The 25,677-nt window shown below is 44.6% G+C and overlaps 1 protein-coding gene across 2 annotated transcripts in view; it reads left to right on the top strand.

Annotated features, from left to right (window-relative positions):
- The window catches only part of NRCAM (neuronal cell adhesion molecule), a 288,233-nt gene that overhangs the window by 45,773 nt on the left and 216,783 nt on the right, over nucleotides 1–25,677 (top strand). For both annotated transcript variants that reach the window (XM_086696976.1, XM_086696975.1), the window contains exon 2: nucleotides 13,732–13,890. The gene's annotated coding sequence lies outside the window, so the exon portion shown is untranslated. The remainder of the gene's footprint in view (nucleotides 1–13,731; nucleotides 13,891–25,677) is intronic.

Below are 25,677 nucleotides of genomic sequence, written 5' to 3'. Positions count from 1 at the left end.
TTTAGGATGAGGAATTCTTTTTTATGAATTGAAGAAAAACAAATGCCAACTGATTTTAAGGATCTTTTTTTTTTTTTAATGTTTATTTATTTTTGAAAGAGAGAGAGAGGGAAACACAGAATCCTAAGCAGGCTTCAGGCTCCCAGCTGTCAGCACAGAGCCCAATGTGGGGTTCGAATTCGTGAACCGTGAGACCATGACCTGAGCCAAAGTCAGGCACTCAACCAACTGAGCCACCCAGGTGCCCCTAAAAAAGCCTTTTAGTAGAAAGTCAGAAAAGAGTATAAGAAAATCGAAATGTAATAATGTAACTCATTGTGCAAAGACAGATTTTTTTTTAAACAGGTTAATACTGGAAACAAAAACATTTTGATTTTATGGTGCAGATTAACAAGTTTTCTGTGGACACGATGAAAGATTTTTATACAAACTGCTTTGTTGTAAGCATGACATTGCAAATGAGACATTTTTCTTTTCTTATTGTAATTTAAATACTGACCTAGGTGGACCGAGTATGTAGAAAAAATCGGTTTCAAAGCGCCGAGGACCCTTTTCTGCCCCATCCCTGATCAGGGCTCAGACACATAACCCCTCCTTCTACATATGCTGTGTAAGGCAGGACTCACCACCCCCCCCCCCCCCGCCTCCGCCCCATGAGGTAACTTGTTCTTTCCTTGGACTGCTCTGCTCCTTACAAAGTTCTTAGTACTCTATGGAAGTAAAATTTACCTCGGGGGAAGGTTTACCTCTAATACACATTAGAACGAGCTTTAAAAATTGATCAAGGCCCAGTCCCGACCCTGGACCAATTAAGTCCCTGGGAATGGGGCCCAAGCATCAGCTCGTTTCTCTAAGTGCCCCGGGGAGTTGTCTGTACCGTGACGGTTGCCAACCACTCTACTCCTGGAAGCCCGCCAGATTTTTAAAGAGCACTCTCCTGTTTGAATTTCGTATCTTCTCCAAGAAAATGACCTGCCAGTCTTCTTATGAAATGGCTTGTAATGTTGTAAAAGTCTGTATGGTGAGTATCCACGTACACTGAAATCACTGTACGAAGGCTTTTCTCTTGGCGGGGCACCTGGGTGGCTCAGTCGGTTGAGCGTTGGACTTGAGCTCAGGTCATGATCTCGCGGTTGTGAGTTCGAGCCCCGCATCAGGCTCTGTGCTGACAGCCGAAAGCCTGCAACCTGCTTCAGATGCTGTGTCTCCCTCTCCCTCTGCCCCTCCCCTGTTTTTGCTCTGTTTCCCTCTCTCTCGAAAATAAATAATCATTTTTAAAAAATTTAAAAAGGGGGCTTTTCTTTTTTTTTTTTTAAATTCTTTTTTTTTTTTCAACGTTTATTTATTTTTGGGACAGAGAGAGACAGAGCATGAACGGGGGAGGGGCAGAGAGAGAGGGAGACACAGAATCGGAAACAGGCTCCAGGCTCCGAGCCATCAGCCCAGAGCCTGACGCGGGGCTCGAACTCCCGGACCGCGAGATCGTGACCTGGCTGAAGTCGGACGCTTAACCGACTGCGCCACCCAGGCGCCCCAAAAGGGGGCTTTTCTTTATAAGACATTTGGTTGACATACAGTTAGAGCCATGTACATCATATGACGAGAAAACAGACCAAAATTTGATCATGGGCTGTTTAGTATGTACACATCGGCTTGTATTTGTGTGTCTATACTTTAATAAAGTTTGTTAACTTGAAATTCGGGGTCTACTTGGTTGTAGCAGGTAGACTAAAATGCAACGTAGGACTACACAGATTTGGGGGTTTTTGGAGTCAAAAATCTATGTGTTGAGCAGTTGCTTGTGAGTCTGCCTTTACTTTTAAATTTTTTAAGAGTTCTGCTTTTTGTAATGATTTAAAAACCAACCCAGGCGGCGCCTGAGTGGCTCAGTTGTCCAATTCTTGATTTCATCTCAAGTCATGATCCCAGGGTCATGGGATCGAGCCTCACATCAGGCTCCGCACTGACAGAGGGTCCTCTCTTCCTCTGTCCTTCTCCCTCCGTCTCTCTCTCTCTCTCTCTCTCTCTCAAAATAAGAGTAAAAACAAAAACCAATCCAGGGTAGTGGTAGAAATAAGCCAAAGGTAGGACACATACTTGGCTTGATTTAGTGGGCACTCAATCAACCAAATACTGCATTTTAAAAAGAAGGCTGTAACACAGCATGTGTGTGTGTGTATATATATGTACACACACACATATATATACACACACACACATACACACACACACACACACACACACACATATATTTGGTTTTGAGTTTGGTGGTGAGAACCAGGAATTATGATATGGAGAGTGTAGAATCTAGGTTTCCTCCAGAAATCTGTGCATATTATTTTATACGGCAAGTTAAGATAAACCTACCCTTGTATTCACAATTTCTGTGATTTGTGAGGATTGTTTTTGCCTGGGGAAATTATGTTAAAATTGATTTTCTCATCTTCACGGTCTCTCATAAGAGAGAGACTTAGAACATCGTGTGTGTGTGTGTATGTGTGTGTGTGTGTGTGTGTGTGTGTGTGTCTAAGGCATTGTGCCCCCTTCCAGAAAATGCCCTGTTCCTGGACCCCTAGCTAGGTACAGGGACGAAGATGGGCTGATCTGGTCCTCAAACATGGCACCTGGAGACTGGCATAATGTGAGAGATGGTGTCAGAGGAGAAATGTAATTGAAGTGTGATCCAGGCACGGATGTAAAGAGGCCCAAAGTGGGTGTCGGAGAGATGGCAAATCTGGGGAGGAAGCATTGGAGGGGATCCCCAGGTTTTAGGAAGAGTGTAGCTGTCACAGGCTGTTAGGAGGAGGGAGCTGTGAAAGGCTGGTTTTGCGAGTAAGTTGCAAGTTGATCTTACCTTTTTTCCCCATAAAGGATGTAAACTATCTCATCCATTTCTACTGAGGCAAAAACAAGTCCAGTATCTCTTCACTTTAGCTGATGTGCTGATAGTGGTCAGCAGTCCGGAAGTCATACCTCAGCCCAGGTTACATTTCTTGCACTGCTCTGCACTTACCGACGCTAGCCCTACTCCTGATTTCCTGCCCGGTGTTCACACACTCATCCCTGATGAAACGGGTTGCGTCTGTCGGAAAATCCTGGTGCTCTTCATTCTCCTTTTTCACCTGGCCAGGTGTTCCGCGTCCTGCCTCACCATGAGCTGCTCTCTGGATATGTCACACCAACCGTGTGCGACGTCCCCTGACCCAGAGGCTTCATTGCTCACATTTCATTTTGCGGTGCATCATGGAGGCCGGTGGGGGTGGGGGGCAAGGGGGGAGGGACAAGGGACTGGGAAGGGCCATGTCGCTGACAGCCACAGTCCTGTCCCCACTGCCACATACCGTCATCTCAGTTAACTCAAGGAGACCATTTCTTCCTGAATGGTCCCATTTCTTTTTCTTCTAATCCCTTCGAGGGAGTGTTCAGCCTTGGAGAGTAATGAAACCCTATCCTCCATGGCCCCTTTCCAGCTGGGTGCAGTTCTAAAGTGCGCTCAAAGCCAATACTAGTTATGCTCAAAGTTTCTTATTAATAACAGAGTAAAGACATATGTGAGTGAATATTGAATATTAATTTTCGCTAATGAAAGGCCTTGGCTATTTTATTATGGATGTGAAGCTATCTTGGTATCTATGGGTGGGGCATTGGCATAGAGCCTCAAATGTCAGGAGGGGATGCCGGTGCCCTCTGGCAGGAAGCTTCCAATTTTCTGGGACGGCTTTTCCCACATTCTTGCTAAAAGCCTGTGGGTAGCTCAGCGGCTTGGCAAATACAGCAAAACCTCCTGGATTGGAGCTGCTCTCACCGAGAATCTGTGGTTGTGCCGTGGGCCAGAACAGGTTCATTTTTACATTTCCCATGCTTAGCTTTTATTAGATAAATGTTTAAACTAGTTTGTGAATTTAGTTTAAATCCACTTAAGAGAATGTTGGGCTCATAGAAAGTTACCAGTTTCACGCATACGCATGATTTATGCTCTGCCTAGAGTCGTACCTAGTATACAGTAGGCTCTTAAAAGTTTGGTTAAGAAACTGCTGAATGTTATTAAAGCCTCTGAGTTTCTTTGCTGGGTAGCACTTTAAAAAAACAGATTTGTTATTGTTTGCACTCGAACGTGACAAAATTAGGTCTCTAAAAAGATGCTTATCAATTTCGGATGAATCACATCAATGTATCAATTTTTTCTTTTTGCATTTGTAAAATATAATGAATCACTTTTTTTTCTTTACTTTTTTAATTGAAGTGTGTAACATACAGTGTTATATTAGTTTCGGGTGTACAAGATAATGATTCGACAATTCTGTACATTACTCAGCGCTCACCGCGATAAGTGCTGTCTTCGTCCCCAGTATATAATTAGAGCAATCGCTCTTGGCTTCACATTAAGAGCCTCACTCAAGACCAATTAAATCAGAATTCCAGATGTGGGTTTTGGGCGCTTGTGGGGGGCGGGGAGGGACGTCTTAATTCTTTAACAGTTTTATTGAGGTGTAATTAACATACAACAAACTGCATCCATTTAAAATGGACAGTCTGAGGGGCGCCTGGGTGGCGCAGTCGGTTAAGCGTCCGACTTCAGCCAGGTCACGATCTCGCGGTCCGTGAGTTCGAGCCCCACGTGGGGCTCTGGGCTGATGGCTCAGAGCCTGGAGCCTGTTTCCGATTCTGTGTCTCCCTCTCTCTCTGCCCCTCCCCCGTTCATGCTCTGTCTCTCTCTGTCCCAAAAATAAGTAAAAAACGTTGAAAAAAAAAATGGACAGTCCGAGGAGTTTTGACTTACATATTCCCCTGTGCATCCATCACCGTAATCAAGGCAACCACGGCATTGTCTGTGGATTCCCAAGAACCAGGAGGGCTGAGAACAACCACCATAAAGGCTCAAAATCATGAGCTGCTTAAGGCACGTAACTTGTAGTGTCTTCTCATCTAACAGTTAATAATAACAGCATCAATGAGACTAGTTACTTATAATTTCCCAGTCTAGCCCATTGTCTCTTTTGAGACAAGATACAGTCGCATTAACAAGACAGTGAGAAACATTATTATTTTTTTATGTCAGGCTAACAGTGTTTCCCTCAAAATCTCTTTCTGCCCCGGAAGGACAGTCTCCACACATAGCCTGGGGTTGGGGACCGTTTGTCCATGGGTCCTGCTCTGATACGTTCATTGGAAAAGGCAAGCTTTTCCTAGTAATCTGAGCTAACGTGATGGAGCAGACTACTCCTTGCCGATCCACAGATGTACAGCAAGGGGCGGGGGCAGGGCTGTGAAGGAGCCAGGGGGAACCGGCTCTCTAAGGCACCAGGAATGTGTGCCGGCTCTCTAAGGCACCGGGACTGCAGTCAGGGGATCACAGATCCCAGTGAGGCAGATGGAACTTTGTAATCGACTAATGCTCTGTGAATCAACTGGGTAAGAACTCTGCTGACTGCTGTTCAGCCAGTGCTAGTAAAATGATACATGTTTAGAAAGTGATGTAAAAGAAAAACAAAAACAAAAAACAAAAAAACCCAGCCAAATGGAATAGCATTAATGGCCAAAACTAGGAAATTGATTAAATGAATATGACTTATTTATATGGTAGACTATTACCCAGACACCAAAATTGATCTTGTATGATATTTAATGACTTGGGGAAATGTTCATTTTGTTAGGTGGGTACAGCAGGTTACTAAATCAGTGCATAATGTATTACACTACTTCTGTATTGAAAAATGTATACAGACACACGTACATACAGACAAAAACAACACTCATAAGACATAAAGGCCAGTTTTTATTTTTTTAATGTTTGTTTGTTTGTTTATTTATTTATTTTGAGAAAGAGCGTGAGCAGGGGAGGGGCAGAGAGAGAGGGAGACACAGAGTCTGAAGCATCTCCAGGCTCCGAGCTGTCAGCACAGAGTCTGACATGGGACTCGAACTCATGAACCTACAAGATCATGACCTGAGCCAAAGTCGGATACTCAACCGACTGAGCCATCCAGGCGTCCTGACAATTTTTATTTCTGGTGGTGGAAGACAACATACCATTTTAATTTCTTTCCTTTAATTTTCTTGTACTTTCCATATGTCGAAAAGCGAAACTACCTTAATAAATGCTGCTAAAAATCAGCTGTCAAAGTTTCCCCCAGATAAAAATCAAATACTGCCTAAAACAATCCAGTTAAAATGAAGTACAAAAATAAAAACCATTAGCATTCCTGCTTCGAACTCCTGTGCGTTACCCTGTAGGCACCCGCTAAGTGCTTCTTGAGCGATCTGAATAATGACAGGAGCGACACAAAATAAATAAACCCCCTGCTCAAGTTGGAACTCGCTCAGTTGCTTTTCAGAGTCATCAAAGCAGATTTGTTTTGTATGTTCTATTAAATTCAAGTTCGAGGTTGCAAAGCATTTGTGTTACTGTTGAAGGGTGTTGGCATTTCATTTCGTTTTGACTTGACTCCAACTGTTATTTAGCAAGAGGACTGAGCGATATGCAAATAAGCGGGTTTCTGCCCAAGGGCTGTGGCATCGGTTCTTGAAAACTGATTTCGAAGGAGGGTTCTCTCCGACGTGGGGGAAGACCTGACATGGGTCCGTGCACCCCTCATGTTGAAGTTAAGTGGCTGAAGTACAGCAGGGACTCCCCGAGGCCCCGTGCGCGTCCCTTGCACCCGACCCTCTGCACGGCGCCTGCGCTCTGGCCACCGGCGGTTGGCCGCCATCTTGGTCTCCCTTATGCATCCCTCTGTCCTCATGGTGCACAAACGTGCTCACATCTCCGCTGCTCCCTAGAGTTCCGATTCAGGGAGGTGGGCCGTGTTTACGGCCCATCCCAGCCAGAGGTGCTTTTTCCCACCTCCAGACTCCCCTGCACGTTGTTGGCACTTCACAGCATGTGTGTCAGTCACACGCTTCACGCGCTGTGAGGCCAGACACGTTCCTCTCTTTGACCCATATCTCCCTTGGCCTCTGAATTCGCGGGAGCACAGCAGGCCTTATGGTGACTGATTTCTACGACCTCGGGTCATCTCTCAATCCAAGAATATGGAAAGTTTGTAAGGTGCTTGGCTTTTCCCGTGGGGCATACTTCCACTAAGCGTGCTGTGGCCTTATTTTTATTTTTTATTTTTTTGGCATATACGGATCTTCCTCGACTTACAGTGGGGTTCCGTCCCGATGAACCCGTCGCAAATTGAGAATATCCTAAGTCTAAAATGCACCTAATACACCTGATCTCCCAAACAGCACAGTTCAGCCTGTAGCCTACCTTGCGTGTGCTCAGAATACTTACATCAGCTAATAGTAAAATCATCTAACACACAGCCTGTTTGGTGATCGGGTGGTGAATATCTCATGTAATTTAGTGAATACGGTACTTAAAGTGACCAACAGAATGGGCATGTGGGTACAGAATGGTTACAAGTGTGGGGCTTGTTGACTCTGGTGATCCCACGGCCCACAGAGCTGCTACGTGCTGCCCAGCATCGCGAGAGGAGCATCCCACGTATTGCTAGCCCAGGAAAAGATCCAGATTCAAAATTTGAAGTTCAGTTTCTACTGAACGCATATTGCTTTCATACCATCGTAAAATCAAAAAGTGGTACATTGAACCAGTGTAAGTCAGGGACTGTCTGCCCTCATGTCTGAAGTTAACTGGCTTTCCAACATTAACTGAGGTTTTATGTCTCGGCTAGTGTCTTCCCCTCCTCACAAAGTTTTTGTGTATTTGTTTGCTTGTTCAATGACATCAGCAGAAATAGAAGAGGGATGCCATAGCACAGAGTTAGGCAGACCACATTCAAATCCCATGTTAGGATAATCCCAGGTTAGGCAGACCGCATGTCAAATCCTCGGACATGGACAAGCTCTGACTTCGGGATGCATCACTGGACTTTTCTGTGCCTCAGTGTGCCCACGTAGAAAATCTGTATAATAATGGCCACATTGTGGGATTATTGTAGGATTAACGAGTTTGTGTAGGAACCTCTTAGTCCCTCCTGTGGGCCATGAAAGCTTCTCACTGAATACTGGAGCGCACACCCTTTCTTCCTGGCTCCCTCCTTCCAAACCTGAAATCAGGCTCAGAATAAGGAAACTGCACTGAGGTGTGAGTACGGAGCAGCTAGCGAGTTTGCGTGTTTCAAACTGGTGTCCCGGCAAACTGCTAAGTCATATCCCATGAGCCTCCCAGGCGGTCACTGTAAGATCACCACCACACACATGAGGCCATGAATGCCAAGGGTCTCTTCTCTCTGCTTTGCTTAACCAACGTGATCTGTCCAAAGACTTTAAAATAATAGAAAATATACATCGCAGGCATGAAAGTGGCGAATGGTATTCACGGGTTGGCAGTTCTCTGTCCCATCAGGTGACTCTGGTCGGGCTGTGCCCGTGGCCACAGCAGAGGGAAAGGGAAGCGCCACGTTTCCTTCTTTTCTTGGAACTGCCATCTTTTTCTCGTCTCCCATGCCAGTGTCTTCTCACAGGACTCAGAAGAGAAGAAAAGTCTCACTGTTCTGGAAACGCTAGAAAACGTTCCAAAACTTTCTCAGCGTCCTTCCTAGCAACAGATCCAGTGACTTCCTCCACATTTCTTCCGGGTGGCACTGCTCTCTTGGTGTTTATTACTCTTTGCCACCCACTAGCCATGCGACGCTGGGCCATGAGTTCTCATTCTGTGCCTCGTTCTCATTTTTCCCTCCTATTAGGTGGGACACTAAAATGCCCACCTCGGAAAGTTGTTATTGAATATATGGATCAAATACATGTCCAAAGTACCCAGTATGGAGTAAGCTTTCAATGTATGTTGGTGGGTAGTCATTCGATCTGCGTGAACAATGAATGCACCTGTGAGGTTGTGCGAGTAACATAGACTAGGAATCCCAAACTCATCTCTGTGAAGTCCTGGCTTTGCTGCTCACTAGCTGTAATGAATGATCGATAACTTACCCAACCTTGCTCAACCTTTATTTTTATCCATAAGATGGCAAGAAAAATACCTATTTTTCCGTGTCAAGTTAGATTACTTTTGTGAAAACTAAACCACAAAATGCCATACGACCCAAGATGGTATTATTATCTCTCATCTCTGCCTGTCTTTGAGCAGAAGCTGCTTAGTTGTCTTTGTGTTTCTTGTGGCTTGCAGGGCAGTGCCTTGACCCTAGTGGATCAGACGGTAATTGTTGAAAGAACGGTGTCACAATTCGACACAGCTGAGAAAAAAGAAGCAAGGCAAGAAGGCCTCTGCGTCTTCAACAGAGATGGTGGGAAATCTACACACACACTCGTGTGTTTGCTTTGTAGACAGGCCCAAGGAGCCCTCCCTTTGAAGATTTCCAGTCTTATTTACACAGTCAGTCCTGGGACGACCAGGGGTACCCAGGTAGAGCAGTGAGGACAGGTTGGGTTGTTCCAGGAGGGCACACTGACCACCATGAGAGACTGGAGCTTGACAGTCTGACCGTAAGGGTACAGACAGAAAAACTAAGAAAAGCAGACACAAGAACTTAAAAAGCTCTTCGGTGTGGGGCTTTTTACTCTAAGGAGAGATCCCATGAGGCTTCCTGAAAGCTAAATTAGACAAAGCAGTTGAGATCTTTGGAGAACAATTTCACTTTGGCAGGGGTATACCAGATGACCTAAAATGACAGACTGCTAATTTCCATGATTGCCTCTGGGAAGGATGAAACTAACGTGGCTCTGGTTTTGCAATATGTTTCTCAAACATAACTTCTTGGTCTGCTGCACAGGTAATTATTCTAACTACAAAGTTCATGTTGCCAATTATCGCAACTATGGCCTAATTTTCTCTAATGATGCTGAAATCTAATCCTTCTGGGTTTTGCGGGTTTTTACCAAGGAAATGGTAAAACCTTTATCCAGCAGATGAATTGCGTGGTCCCGTCAGTTTACATAGCTATTTATATCTTACAGATGATTTGCAGTCAATTTGGAGAATTGGGAATTATTAATTTTAAGTAATGACCTCAATGCTAAACTACATTCATTTTTATTTCTTGACCGGTCTGGTTTTTGCTGTTTTCCATACCACTGTTTGCTCTGTGAAGTAGTGTCTTATTCAGTGTTCTTATCATAGCATGAACATCATTCTGGATGGCATGCTTGTCTAATTTGCAGGCGGCATGAAGGTGAAAGGCAGAACAAATATTTTTGGAGGGGCAGAATTGAGAGGTTGCGAATTTTTGGCAAGCTGGAATAATGAGCTCCGTTTTTAAAGGTGCAATATTAATGGGGTAAAAATAAAGCCTTTAGTTGGTCTTAACAACAATACCTACAGAACGATAAGGGAGATCTTCATTGTCAAGCTGATAAACAGCCGTAAGAACGGCCGGGAAATGAGGTGCTATAATTTTATTCCGTACGTACTGCCCATTTGGACTTGTGGAGAACAGAGACTCAGGGCGCCCTAAGGAGCAGGGACTTGCCACCCAGCTCCCCTGCCTGGGTCTGGAAAGGGGGAAGCTGTCAGGGTCAGGCAACTTCAAGGATGACTCTTCTCTCTCACGGTTTCTCTTTTGGCCTTTCTGCTTACCTTTGCATATTCGGGAGGTCCTCCTCTGACACCTGATGTCCACTCCAGATCCCAGAGAGAGCTAGTTTGATGGACTTGGCTGATCATCGTCTCCCTTCTGGGGCGAGACCCTTGCACAGAGCCACCTCATGGGCCCTCCGCCAGCCTCTGTGGGATACTCAGGGGTATCCAGTCAGCGGCCGCCTTGCTAAAACCACAACTTATCCCTGCTTTTCAGAACAGTGGGCTGTGGTTGGGCAGTTGACATCAGAATGCAAATCTGGATATGTCTCCAAAGGCCAGCATGGAGACCAATGAGTGAAAGCTACAGGAAGCGACGTTCGTCTCCATACGGAGTCCCTTAAAATGGATCGGGCCATAGGCAGATGGGTGGTTGGATACAGTGACCGTCGAGGCCCCCTCCAATTACCAAAATTTTGTGCTTGTATTTTGACCATCATTCTTTCATGTCTTCCCAGACGTGTCTAATGAAAACCCTCTTTTTGCATTGTCATTAAACTGAAGGTAATTCTGCCACTGTACAATTGGAATATGCCTGAGGTGTCAGAAACAGTAGTATTTTTGCCTCAGCCTCTTAAATAAAATATTTAAACGTTCGGTAATGTTTCGGTGAATTGTAAATGGTGGTCCAGATACCCCTCGGGTAGGCTTTTAAACTCATATTCGTGAGGGCCTGAGGCGGTTAGGGCAGATTTCAGTGGTGACTCTTCAGATAGTTGCCCAAGCTGACGTCCCTCAAAATAGTGTCATTTAGTCTTCGGGAGTGTGTGCACGCGCACGTGTGGTATAGTCGTGTGTGTGTGTGTGGGTCTGCATAGGTGTGTGTGTGTGTGTGTGTGTGTGGTGTGGTGGGTGTGGTTGTGTGTGTGTGTGTGTGTGTGTGTGTGTGTGTGTGTGTGTGTTGTGCAGGGAGAATGGAAATCCTTCCGTACCATGTTACTCCTGGCAGGAACAGCGGAAGTAGGATTTCATCAGAGGAGCTCTGCCGCCACCAGGAAGCCCTCGGGATGCTTCAGGCGCCACTGCCCAGGGTGCGACTGCGCATGCGCGGGGGCAAGCGCCGCCTAGGCAGACCCAGAGCGGAGGAGCCTCGCCTGCGGCTTGCGGGTCACTGTGTTCCCCGCCCGCCGGCCCACGGTTAGGAGAGAGACTAGCTTTGTGAACTCTCGACTTCCTCCATCCTGGGGCTGAGCCTGACCTCGCTGGGTTTCAATTGCCTCACTTAGAAATTATAAATAAACTGTTCCGGTACCAGTAGTGAGGTCCGAGAGTTTGTTTGGATTAAAGCACTTCTTAGAAGCACGATGTCCAGCTCATATGAAGGACTGTAACTTAGCAAGTAGGATTAGCTTTGATCTCTATTGTTCTGTAAGGAGTGGGGGCCCAGAGAGCCCGTGGCCTCGATCCCCGATCAAGCATGTGACTCCATGTCTCCCGGTCATACAGCCCGACCTGGGAGAGATCGAGTCCAGCCCCAGCTCAGGATCCGACTTTACCTCCCCTAAAGACTGGATTCTGTCCTAGTGGTGTTCTTTTGCTTGGACCCTACCTACATCACCGTATTTCTCAGGGCATCAGTCCCTTCTTCTTGAAAATTGGGCAACGATGTGATTTTATAGGGTCTTAAACTTTGGATACTATTAATTTAAATTGTATTTGTTTCATTTTATTTTTTAATGTTTATTTATTTATTTTGAGAGAGAGAGAGAGAGAGAGAGCAGGGAGGGGTAGAGAGAGAGGGAGAGAGAGAATCCCAAGCAGGTTCTGCAGTGTCAGTGCAGAGCCCCTATGCCAGACCCGACCCCACAAACTGGGAGACCATGACCTGAGCTGAAATGCAGTCAGACACTTAACTGACTGAGCTACCCAGACGCCCCTGAATTGTATTTGTTTTAAAACAAACTTGAGGGGCATATGGGTGGTTCAGTCAGTGGTTCAGGTCAAGACTTGGCCGTTTCTGAGTTCGAGCCCCACATCGGGCTCTGTGCTGACAGCTCAGAGCCTGGAGGCTGCTTCAGGCTCTTTCTCTCTGCCCCTCCCCTACTCACAGTCTCTCTCTCTCTCTCTCTCTCTCTCTCTCTCTCTCAAAAAACTAATAAACATTAAAAATAATATTTTAAGCAAACTTGAATTATCAGGTGCAAACCATGGGGACGAGGCAGAATGTCAGAGCTAGATGAGCCGTCTTCTCAGACTTTGTCTCTTTGGAAAAAAATGCCTGTGCTCGGGCTCCATCCCACCTGAGATTCTGATTTCATGCCGAAGATTTATTTGGCCTGGGTGAGGCAAGCCAGAGATACTTTCTACAAGCTCTCCGAGTATCGTTAAAAGTGCCCGCAGGGTAGAGAAGCACTTAGCAAGCCCAAGGTCAGACCATTAGTGCTGGGAGCAGGTGTAGCGCTCTTGGCTTTTGCTCTCCTCCTTACACACTGACCCCCAAGTTCTGGTTTAAAGAGGTTTTCTGAATGCTCCCTTCTGCGATTTTTACCCTTTCTCATCAAAGTGAGGCATTAAACAAACACAGTAGTTGAGTACTTCTGTTAGTTGGTTTCCGATTAACGAAGGCTTCATTATGTGTAGCTCTACCTTAACCTTACACTTGTTTTCTTAGTGTGTTTAGCAACTCTCTTTATTCCCAGATGCCTTCTTTTCTTACCGCCTTCAAAGCCACCTCTAAAATGTAATTGCATTGCTGAGTTCTTCTCTGACATCGTCAACCTTGATCAAATACTTCATTCTTCATTGTTTGTTCTTTTCTGTCGGTGTTAGATTCTTCCTGGCCACAGCCTGTGTGTCGATGTGATTATAAAGCACATGGTGTTCTCATGAAGTATAAGAATAGAATAAGATCAAGTGCCTTCTCCCCGCCCCCCCCCTCTAATTTGTGTGCACAGTTGTTTCCTGCTGTTTAGGGGTCACTCGGGCTTTCATCCTACACTAAGATGTAATTGGAATTATGTTACCTGTTTTCATTGCCTGTTGCCATTAGATTGCTTAAAGTCTTAAGACATTGATGGTCTTGAGTGCAGAACTGTGTGGTTAAAATGAATCATGGAATTTAAGATGTATTAAGTTCCCCTTGTCGATGTTAAGGTGGTAGGTAGAGTGAAATATCAGCTTAATAGAATTAACTAACCCAAAACAATTTACACTGTTCTATGTCTTTTCTTTTCTTTTCTTTTCTTTCTCAGGAATCCTTGTGGTGTTCTTCCTTAGCGCCCACTACCCCTGTTTGCTGAAGACTTTGGCCAAAGCTGCTCTCAGCTGTTGGCATCATCCTGAGGAAAGGACAGCTTTCACACATCAGGGAAACTTTCAGGAGACTGTGGGCCCCAGTGGATCTTCTGAAGGTGAGAGTTAATCAGTCCTCTCTTTGTCTTTAGAAATCTAAATTAGCTGTTCTGTCTTCCAAAATCTACTTTTTGGAAAAGAGTGAATAAGAGACCAGGTTATTGAAAACTCTCTGCATAGAATTGAGAGTTTTTCTTTTTCAGGAGACTTTTTCAGTAGTTACGAAGGAAATCACTTGGTTATTTTGACAGAACAGGACTTTATTTGATGTTGTGGCTCTGATCTAAGAAGACTTATTTGAACACACACACACACACACACACACACACACACACACACACGCACATGCACACGCACACCTTGAGAAATCAATAGCATTTCTCTTCTCAAAAAACTTTCTTATGTATTTAGCGTCTCTCAGAGCCTTCATAATAGCCTTACCTTGCCTTTTAGGAATGTTTTAAGGACAAAACAAAACTTCAGTGAAAGCACTTTGTAAACCATGAAGATTTATTTGCATAAGTAAGAAAGACAATGACTATGTGGAATCCTCCAAAATACCCTTATATCCTCCAATCTGTTTTTCTTTATATGGTTTGATTCATTTTTAATATGGTTCCGTAAACTTTGCAAGGATCTCAAGGAGCAGAGGTGGTGAGTCCTTACCTTCAAGGAATATCTGTCATGTGCAAGAGACAGACACATGAATAGATAACCAATTCCAATATGATGAAAGTATATTGAGACTGCATTAAGGAGTGCAGCAGAAGCTGAGGCAGCCTGGGGCCAGAGACTGTGTGTGTAAAAAGCAGGCTGCTTACAGGAGGTAACCCCTGAAGTGGCCCTTGAAAGATGAATAGGAGTTGGCCTAGTGGAGTGGCCTAGGGTCTTGTAGACAGGAGCAGCGGGATGCGGGTGTGAAATCTGCATGCGGAATAATAAGTTGTTAGGGTTATTGAACCACAGGGTATGAAAGGGGTGTGTGTGTGTGTGTGTGTGTGTGTGTGTGTGTGTGTGTAAGCACTGAGGGGTTTTAAGATGGCAGTCATTGGAGGGAGCCTGGGTGACTTAGTTGGTTAAGCGTCCAACATCAGCTCAGGTCATGATCTCGCCATTCATGGGTTCGAGCCCCACTTCGGGCTCCATGCTGACAGCTCAGAGCCTGGAGCCTGCTTCGGATTCTGTGTCTCCTTCTCCCTCTCTGTCCCTCTCTTGTTTGCGCTCTGTCTTTCTCTCTCTCAACAATAAATAAACATCAAAAAAAAAAATCTTTTTAAAGATGGCATTCATTGGTATTTAAAATTTTTTAATGCTTATTTTTGAGAGAAAGAGACAGAGTGCAAGCAGGGGAGGGGCAGAGAGAGAGAGAGAGAGACACAGAATCTGAAGCAGGCTCCAGGCTCCGAGCTGTCAGCACAGAGCCCAGTGTGGGGCTCGAACCCACAGACCGCGAGATCAGGACCTGACCTGAAGTCAGCTGCTTGACTGAACCACCAGGTACCCCAGTCATTGGTATTTGAGGTATGTTGCCTTGGAGAGAGTGTAGGGACAGCTGGAGGTGAGCAAGATTGAAGAAAGGTTTGTTTTGCACTGACCTGGCAAAGATATGGGAGGGCTGACATTGGGGAGGAAGCAGTGAGGAACAGAGAGGAAGAGAGCTTTGAAAGAGCTAGACTGTGCTGGATTTGGTGATAGTTTGGGCCTTGGAAGTGAGAAATGTTAGGGCCTGGGATTCTCAGGTTTCTGACTCTGGTGACATTTTTAGGAATTTAGGGGAGGGAAGCAGACCTGTTCTTGGGGAGGAAAGGACTTTGAGGTATACATGGGACATGTAGATAGACAAGGCCACTGGGCAGCTGGAAGTTACTAAGTGTGGTGGTTAGGGGAGGGTTCCGGGCTAGAAACATTGACTTGGGAGCTAGAGGCGATCGTCACAAATCTTTTGTGAACTATCAATTTGATTTGGTACTTAAGCTGTCAAAAGAAGTCGGACAGAAAATGGCAAACATCGTATGGTTTCCCTTAGATTTGGACTCTAACACACAAAACGAATGAGCAAAGAAACATAAAAAAGACAGAAAGAGTCTCACAGATACAGAGAATAAATTGGTGGTTGCCAGATGGGGGAATGTGGGGAGGTGGGTGACCTAGGGGAAGGGGATTGACAGGTACAGGCTTCCAGTTATAAAATAAATAGATCATGAAAATTACAGCATAAGGAATACAGCCAATAATATTGTGATAGCGTTGTATGGTGAGAGATGGTAACACACGGATTTTGGTGAGCGTCTCGTACCGTATGTAAGTGTTGCATCACGATGTTGTACATCTGATGCCGGGAGAACATTATATGTCCACCGTCCTTCAGCAAAAAAATTACTCATTCAGATACTTAAAACACAACTCGCTGCATTCTCAAAGTCCATTTCATTTTGACATTGCCTACCATTTCATTTGTATCTCTGCTTGTTGGTCTTCTTAGTGGAATAAATGGGGATTTTTTTCCTAGGGACAAATGTGGGGGCTTTGTCAGTTTGATGAAAGGAAATCGAAACCAGTATTTAAAAAACAATGAAAACTCCAAAATTTGGGATGCCTGGGTGGCTCAGTCAGTTAAGAGTCCGACTCCTGATTTCAGCTCAGGGCATGAGCTCACAGCTGGTGAGATCGAGCCTTGTGTCGGGCTCTGCACTGACAGAGTGGGCCTGCTTGGGATTCTCTCTCTCTCCCTCTGCCCCTACCCTGCTCATGCTCGCTCGCTCTCTCTCTCTCTGTCTCTCTCAAAATAAATAAAAAATAAATTTAAAAGAAACCCATAAAATTTAGGAGTTACAAGCCAGTGCCATTCTCCACTTTAATTCACGGTATTTACAGAAATTATCTAAGAAACAAGCTTTGCTTTTCAAAGTATGATTCTTTTTCTGTTGAAATCATGGTTTCTTGTCTGTTCCTTACTTTCATTGCTCTGTGCAGACTTGAGCATGGCTTATGGGGGACTGAGCAGGATTTTTCCCACATTCTTCAGGGTACATCAGGGTCCCTTCCTTTGGATTTTCCCAGCATCATCCAGAACGTCATTAAGTGAGCCTGTTATAACAGAGGCTGCACTGTTTCAGAGACGTCTCCCCGAGTCAGACGTTACTCAGAGCCTTCTTTGAGGGAATGGCATGGCTAAAAATTTTAAATTCAAATAATTCTGACAATAGTACTATTTTGAGTGAATTTTATTTGATTACTGTGGCCTTGATTAGCTTACTGACTTTTTCCCTTAAGACCTGTTGGAAGATCACAAAATGCTCCCTTTTTACTATTTCTAGTCTGTTTCTCTACCGACTTTCCAGAAGCTTTAAAGAACAGCTGATCTATCACTTGCATTTTTACACATAAGGAAATGAATTTGAAGCAAAATTAAGCAGCTGACCTAATGCTAAGAGGCAGAGGCCTGGTCTGTTCACACTCAGGCTGCCCTTTCCACCGATTCATTTTTTTCCTCTCATTGCACGTCTTTATTGTAGTGTCAGGTTACCTAAATGTCTTAAAATAATAAGACTTGAACTGAGGAAATCCGTTCACATTGATGGCATTTGCCTTGGCTAATCGCTCTATATTCAACGAACAGATTTGGCTTTATTATTTTAGGCTCTGATTAAGGTTTTATTTTACTTTTATTTTTTAATGTTTACCTACCTGTTTTGAAAGAGAGAGGGAGAGAGAGCATGTGTGCACATGAGGGAGGGGCAGAGAGAGAGGGAGAGAGAATCCCAAGCAGGGTCTACACTGCCAGCGCAGAGCCCGACTCGGGGCTCAGTCCCATGAACCGTGAGATCATAACCTGAGCTGAAATCAAGAGTCCAGACGCTTAACCGACTGAGCCCCAAGGTTTTATTTTTAATTTTTGTGATTTTAAAGTTTTAACATGGCTTTTGTTTTTGTTTTGTCTAAGCTGGTTCCACTCCTGACATGAAGGATCAGTGTAGAATCAAAACCACCACCCATGTTTAAATTCTAGTTAAAAAAGGGGGTGCCTGGCTGCCTCAGTGGGTTAAGCATCCAAGTCCTGATCTCAGGTTCATGAGTTCAAGCCCCACAATTGTGCTCCATGCTAGGAGTGAAGCCTTTTTTAAAAAAAAAGAAAAAATTCTAGTTAAAAAAGGACAATCACCGGGGCGCCTGGGTGGCTCAGTCGGTTGAGCGTCCGACTTCAGCCAGGTCACAATCTCGCGGTTCGTGAGTTCGAGCCCCGCGTCGGGCTCTGGGCTGATGGTTCAGAGCCTGGAGCCTGCTTCCGATTCTGTGTCTCCCTCTCTCTCTGCCCCTCCCCCATTCATGCTCTGTCTCTCTCTGTCCCAAAAATAAATAAACGTTAAAAAAAAAAATTAAAAAAAAAAGGACAATCACCTCAACATCCATTCATCACTTTTTCCCTACTAGGTACTTTCAGTAACAGGGTGTTAGGCATTTTCACACACAGTGCAAATACTGGCCGCCCAGCCCAGTTTCCTGAAACATCCTATTTCTTTCTCAGTTTTATTTCCTCCTTTTTAGAGAAAATGCAACTTTCATACCAAAAAAAAATAAATAAATAAAAGATGCTCATTAATTATTTTCAAACCAACTCTTTTCAGCCCGGGATAGTTCTGATTTGGTCAAATACATTGCAACGCCCAATGGGTTTTAGGTATAGAAAATGAATTTATGGAAACGCTGAGTTGGTGTAGCTTAGAATGAGGGCACGTGCGTGCGAGTTGTAGCTGGTCTCAAGGACAAGGCATTGTTCTCTGAAATTCACAGAATGGTCAGTCATTGCTGTGAAAGCAGTGGGCTGTAAGTGGTCAGAGTGCGTGTACAGAACATGATTCACTCATCCCGAAAGCCACCAGTAACAAAAGAGTTTACACTCAATTATGTGCAGGACCCAAGAACTGAGCCTTCCTGTTTTGGTCTTTTTTTTTTTTTTCTGCTTCTTTCTGCCTCTGCCTGTCTCTGTGTCTCTTTTTCTCTCTCCCTTGTATTCTCTGGGTGAAAGACACATAGTAACACGATGTCTCCATAACGTGCAACCCTTGGCAGTTGGTGTCGATGGAACCGGCAGTGGGAAAGGTCGATCATGGATATGGGAAGCTGGGGCACCGCCCCTCATTTGGGAAGTGGGGGACAGTTGTAGGGAGACATTGACGGGTCTGCCCTCCACCTAGCTTGGCTGTCTTGGCAGAACGACAGCATGAACAGGGACGGACAGACATGGGAGCCACGGAAGACAGTGAGTGCAAGACGGTATGATGGTTAGGGAAGGGCGTGACGTCTTTTCACCACTGTTGTTTGGATTCGTGGTTGGGTCTTCTTCTGAACTCTCTTACTGTGGGCCAGGTACACAGTGCAATGGTATTGGCTGGCCGCTTTCTGCTCAGAACCCAGAGTGAGTGTTGCAAGCACTATCATGTAAAAATGAAGCACGGGATAGAGTTTCCGTGAGCTTTGGAGTTGCCACTTAGAAAAGTAGTTCGAGTTTGAAATGGCATTCAAGACTGCCCTCCCTCGCTTTACCCTGTGGCTACAGCACAGAATGGTGCTGCAGGGGGGCGGGGGGTGGTGAGGAAAGTTGGGAACAACTCCTATCAGAAAGCCGAAGTCATAGGTGAGTTGCCAGGGTGACACTTGTGAGCGGGCCGTCTTCCAGCAGGCTCAAATTATATTTAACAGTAAAATGTGTTACCCTGTGCCCTTCTGTAGTGTGGGGTTTTAAAAAGAAAGGGGAGAGGAAATGCTGAGCCACCAACTTTGGATACTAAATTCAATCCCTCTACAGAGGTCATAGACTACATCAGCAATTTGTGGACCGTTTCGGTGGAGGACAATGACAACGGATTTCTAATCAGATGACGTTGCTACGTTTGAATTTTTACTCTCCACTGCCTTTTGTTGTTTGCACGCTTCGAAATTATTCTGGATTCAGGTTTATTATTAACTTTTTGAACTCCAGCTTCTGCACTGATATCTGGCTGCTCATGTCTCAACGAGAATGGTGACTGGAGACTTTATTTTCGCAGTCATCAATAGAATAGCCGGGCAGCATAATATGAATTAATGGCTCTTTGCATTTTCCCACAATATAAGCTGGATTCGTTATCCCCTGGGGATCTATTTCAAATTCATGCCCTGTGAAGCCATTTTTGCTTTCTAGCTTTTTAAAAGCTTCTGCATAACGGCTACCTAGATCACAATAAATAATACATAGTTTTGATTTGAAACTCTAAAAACATTTCCGACTGTTCCCATTATAAAATGGAAAATGAAACAGAACTTGCACTTCATGATCAATAGCATAAGTATTTGTGCTGTTTGTATGGTCTTTTTTAAGCAAGAACCATCCTAGGCAATTATGTCCTTTTAATATCATTTAGAAGATAAAATCTGTGAGGAAAGATTGAAGATAAAAAAAATTATTTTTTTTTTTAATTTTTTTTGTTTTCAACGTTTATTTATTTTTGGGACAGAGAGAGACAGAGCATGAACGGGGGAGGGGCAGAGAGAGAGGGAGACACAGGATCGGAAACAGGCTCCAGGCTCCGAGCCATCAGCCCAGAGCCTGACACGGGGCTCGAACCCACGGACCGCGAGATCGTGACCTGGCTGAAGTCAGACGCTTAACCGACTGCGCCACCCAGGCGCCCCTAAGATAAAAAAAATTATTGAGGCTGCACAACCACTAATTGGGTTTGTTTTTTTATCCCTTGTAACATCTTTCACTTGGAGGACATGTATATTAATGTTGACCAGGACTGTTCAAAATGGTGGTTATCCACTTGGGTAATAATCGTGTTACTGATATTTCAGATTATTCTCTGCCCTTTCTGTGTCCCTTCTTTGCTAGCAAAGTTTCCATGTTTTGTTTAGAGTCATTTTAGTGTGTGTGTGTCACATGGAGACTGTGTCACAGCAAAGGGACGGAATAGAGGCAGATTCCTCATTTCCTACACATAAGCCTAAGCAGTATTTGTGGTTCTTTCCCCCGCCTTGATCTATTATTATTATTATTATTATTATTATTATTATTATTATTTCTTTAGCATTAAAGCTATGTGATTTCTATCCCTTACAAACCCATAAATAGGTACATAGAACCATATCCTAAGTTGGGGATCAGAAAATAGTCATCGTAGGGGCACCTGAGTGGCTCAGTTAGTTAAGCATTTGACTTTGGCCCAGGTCATGATCTCACGGTTCATGTGTTCGAGCCCTGCATTGGGCTCCGTGCTGACAGTGCGGACAGAGCCTGCTTGAGATTCTCTCTCTCTCTCTCTCTCTCTCTCTCTGTCCCTCCGCAGCTTACTCTTGCTCTCTCTCAAAATAAACTAAAAAAACAAAATAGTCACTGTAGTTGAGCTGTGTGATGTGCCACCCAGGTCCTCTGCCCCCTTTAGGACAGAGACAATCTTTGCCCAACTTCTGGGAGTGTTGACAGGAGAGAGCTCAGGGCTGGGTCCCTCCTTGCTGGTTGTCCCCAGGCTTCAGCTACAGAGAGTTGCCTCCCTCAAGGTTATGCCACCTGACCCAGGACGGCAGTGCACATTCAATGACTGGCCAGTTTGGGGACCCAAAGACCCTTGCCCCAATTCAGGACAACTCTGTAGGATGTGTAGGGTCGGTTGGGGCTTTTGTTGTGACTGCACCACAGCCCAGCTTCCCCCACTGCCTTGGTTCCTTTGCTCAGTCTCCCCTACATGCTGAACCCAAGAGCTGCCCCCCATAAAATCCCTGCATGGCAATCCCCATCACAGAGTCTAGCTCTAGGGAAGCTTGACCTCTGGCAGCCACCGTACATGTCCATGCCATGCATATGTATGTGTGGGTCTGTGATTGTGCATCTTTATCTAGCCCTTCGATAAGATCAGAATCAAGAATCAAGATCTCGGACAGTCTAGCCCAGGTCCTTCTGTGAAGAATGCGGATGGCGACCCCTACGCCTTAGAGCTGTTGCCAGGATTTGACAGCAAAGTATTCAGTGCCCGGATACAGGAAATACTCATTCAATTATACCTTTATTGTAATCACCAGCAATTTCTGACCAATTGGCTCCAATACAGAATGCATTTTTATGTCATTTTTATTACAACATTTGCTTTGGTAGAGAATGGAGGGTAATGAAAGACGCATCACCTGCAAATTGAAATAATTCTTCCACACTGTTAGTCCCCTTATAAAATGTGTGGAGAAATTGGGCTGCATTCCAAAGGGAACCTGAAATGACTAAAGAGATGGAAAGAAAGTGCTATGGGGAAAAGTGAAAGGTCTGGAATTGTTTCAGATTGGGGGATTCGGGCATACATAATTCCCTTCTATCTTCAAGTTAATGGAGCTCTTTTTAGGGAAGACACTGGACGTGTTTTGCCCACGTTCACAAAGGATAGAACAAGAGAAAATGGACCTAAAGGAGGGAGATAGTTGGGTTTGTATCAAGGGAATTCCTCTGCTCTTGGCCAATAAAGCATGGGAAGGAGCTGGTAGAATATACACTTAAAAAAAAATCTTCAAAGAAAGAAAAGACAGCATTTAGTCTTGAGTCACTGAGATGCTTCCCTGAGTATTTATGGATCACTAACATGTATCCACAGTCATTTTCTTTTGTTTAAAGATTTTTTTAAGTTTATTTATCTTAGAGAGAGAGAGAGAGAGAGCGAGCAGGGGGTCGGGTAGAGAGAGCAACAGAGAGAGAGAATCCCAAGCAGGTTCCACACTGTCCTCACAGAGCCTGAGGAACTCATGAACGGTGACATCATGACCTGAGCCAAAATCAAGTCAGACGCTTAACCGACTGAGCCACCCAGGCGCCTCCACATTCATTGTCTTTATAACTAAGATTTCTTATAGTATCTTTGAAAATGTCCATATACATTTAGTATGTGGCTTTGTGCTAATGTAATAAACCTTTTTCATTGAATAGGTGTCTTTCCGTATGTTACAAAAATCTGATAGATGTTATGATAATTTTCAATCTTATTATATGCCATTTCTTTATATTCTCTGTAAAAATAAATTAAAGCCTACCACCCTGAGTAATTTATTTGTACCCAATTTAAGTTATTTTGAGACTCCGATCTTGGGAGGACACTGGTAAAATATTCATGAATGTGAAATCGCTGTGAAGGGCTTTAGAAGAAACAGCAAGAAGTCTGGAGCTCTGGGGAAAAACTTTTTCAATCAATTAATTGCTCAGAGATAAGATTAAAGGGTGGATATGGGACTAGGTTTTTAAACTAAATGCTCTTTTAAGACCTCAGTGTCAGTACATAAGGGGAAGCCGCTAAGAAGTTTCTTTTTTTTTTTTTTTTTAATTTTTTTTTTTTTTCAACGTTTATTTATTTTTGGGACAGAGAGAGACAGAGCATGAACGGGGGAGGGGCAGAGAGAGAGGGAGACACAGAATCGGAAACAGGCTCCAGGCTCCGAGCCATCAGCCCAGAGCCCGACGCGGGGCTCGAACTCACGGACCGTGAGATCGTGACCTGGCTGAAGTCGGACGCTTAACCGACTGCGCCACCCAGGCGCCCCTGAAGTTTCTAAGTTACTACTAAAAATATTGGATTTTGCATTTCCTCCTTGGCATGTCGTGTCAATACGAAGAGGCAGAGACAGGATAGTGGAGGTGAAAAGAGCGCTTGGACCAGCAGCCAGAATGCCTGGCCTTGTTCTGCCACAGCTGCCAGATGTTCTTCTCCCCCGGAACTATGTCTCCCTAGGTTTCCTTTGGCTTTCTATCTAGTTCCAGCATGCTATCATACATGCTTTTCACACTATAGTACTTTCCTTCAAAAATAAGCCCAGCAGATCTGAGGGTTCGGCGCGTGGGGTCCCATCGCACCTTGACCTAAAGGTGCCGTGCTATAATTCTTTAAAACAAAAGACAAAAAACAACAACAACAACAACAAAATATATGTATACATACATATATGCATATATGCATATATATATATATATATATGTAAATAGAAATTTTGTTTCAGTTTTCAGTTGATTAAATAGATCCACTGTGGGGGCGCCTGGGTGGCTCAATCAGTTAAACGTCTGACTTTTTTTTTTTTTTAATTTTTTTTTTTAACGTTTATTTATTTTTGAGACAGAGAGAGACAAAGCATGAACGGGGGAGGGACAGAGAGAGAGGGAGACACAGAATCGGAAGCAGGCTCCAGGCTCTGAGCTGTCAGCCCAGAGCCCGACGCGGGGCTCGAACTCACGGACCGTGAGATCGTGACCTGAGTTGAAGTCGGATGCTTAACTGACTGAGCTACCCAGGCGCCCCTGACTTTTTTTTTTTTTTTTTGAGAAAGACAGAGACATGGCATGAGTTGGGGAGGGGCAGAGAGAGAGGGAGACACAGCATCCGAAGCGGGCTCCAGGCTCTGAGTGGTCAGCACAGAGCCTGATGTGGGGCTGGAACTCACAAACCATGAGATCATGACCTGAGCCAAAGTTGGACGCTTAACCGACTGAGCCACCCAGGCGTCCAGTTAAGTGACTGACTTCAGCTCAGGTCATGATCTCATGGCTCATGAGTTTGAGCCCCTCATCGGGCTCTGTGCTGACCACTCAGAGTCTGGAGCCCGTTTTGGATGCTGTGTTTCCTCTCTCTGCCCCTCCCCTGCTCATGCTCTGTCTCTCTCTGTCTCTCTCTCTCAAAAATAAAAAGAAATTAAAAAATAAAAATAAACATTAAAGAAATGGATCCACTGCTAGAAAACTGAGTTTTAAAGATATTCTTACTGGTTCCCATGTCTTCGGTATTCTCCCTGATAGAACTCATTAAAATACCCAGTTTTGGGGCACCTCGGTGGCTCAGTGGGTTAAGCATCTGACTCTTGATCTCAGCTCAGGTCTTGATCTCAGGGATGTGAGTTCAAGACCTGGGATGGGCTCTGCACTGGGTGTGGGGCCTTTTTAAAAAAAATAAATTACCCAGTTTCATTCCTCCTGTTAGTGCCAAGCTAAAACTCTTCAGATGGCTCTCTGTCTCATAAGGAGAATGTGACAGTCCTTACCCTGGTATTCTGTGCCACCCTTCCCTCCACATCTGTCGAGGGGCATCAGTGTTCGAACACATGAGAATCCAGTACGACGCCTGATGCCTGACACCGTATGCCATCATGATGGACTCCTGCAATGGAGTTCCCTCTTGGTTTTGCTCCACATTGTTCCTGCCCTGCTTCTAAGCTACCTTAAGCCATTCTCTTCCCCTCGAAACACACACTCCTTCTCCAAAATGCCTTTCTTGACTGTTCTAACCCATATCCATCTCCAACCCGTCTCTGAAGTTCTCTGGTGCATCTGGGCATTTATACGAGCCTACATTACATTTTACCCAGTTAACATTGGTGCTGTGGAGACTGCATGCACAGAGTGTTATTGTCGTCCCCTGGGGGGCATCAAGGTCACAGCGGTCGCAGTGACCGCCCCCCACCTAGGGAAGTACACGTACCTGAATCGTCGTCCCCGATTGTAAATTTTCAATACAATATATGCATTGAGATAGGAAGGTAAATTTGTGAGGGGTGGGGAGTAAATTTCAGCAGCATGGATGGAAATAAAGATAATCTGCTACTCCTACTACCTTAAACTTCAACACATTGAAGCTCAAAGCTTCAACTTGCTTAAGATCAGATGGCATAGGATTTAAGCTTAATTCCGCTTCTCTCTTTGGGTCGGTCTTTCAGTCATTTATCCTTCGTGATCTTCCTTTTAATAATGGTGATAATTCCGCCACCCTTTTGTTCTTCACAATTTACAAAGCACTCTTGCATGTTATTTAATGTTAGCTTCACAATGACCCCTGAGGTAACTAGGGCAAGCTCTT

This window comes from Puma concolor, chromosome A2 (genome assembly GCF_028749965.1).
Source record: "Puma concolor isolate L17-30 chromosome A2, mPumCon1.1.hap2, whole genome shotgun sequence".
Taxonomy (NCBI): domain Eukaryota; kingdom Metazoa; phylum Chordata; class Mammalia; order Carnivora; family Felidae; genus Puma; species Puma concolor.
Note: the sequence above shows the minus strand (reverse complement) of the source record. Positions and strands in the feature narration are given on the sequence as shown.